This window comes from Scylla paramamosain, chromosome 2 (genome assembly GCF_035594125.1).
Source record: "Scylla paramamosain isolate STU-SP2022 chromosome 2, ASM3559412v1, whole genome shotgun sequence".
In the NCBI taxonomy this organism is placed as follows: domain Eukaryota; kingdom Metazoa; phylum Arthropoda; class Malacostraca; order Decapoda; family Portunidae; genus Scylla; species Scylla paramamosain.
In genome coordinates, this window is record NC_087152.1 from 15,070,001 (window position 1) to 15,070,251 (window position 251).

Here is a 251-nt window from a genome sequence, read left to right on the forward strand (position 1 = left end):
TTTTAACTTGAATGTATGTGCATGAAGGATTTGTCATAGACAGGACGCTACGTCTGGGATCTTCCACGAGGTGAAGTCGAGTGAAGAGCAAGGGCGCTTGATGGCGTTGCCTTTAATCAAATATCGCTCCGTCCTGGACGAGGTGATAAGGCAGAAGATAGTGATCATAGATTATGAGAGGATAACGAGAGCTGCCAGAGGAGAACATTTTTCTCGTACAGGTGTGTAAGAGGTGATTTGCTACACACACA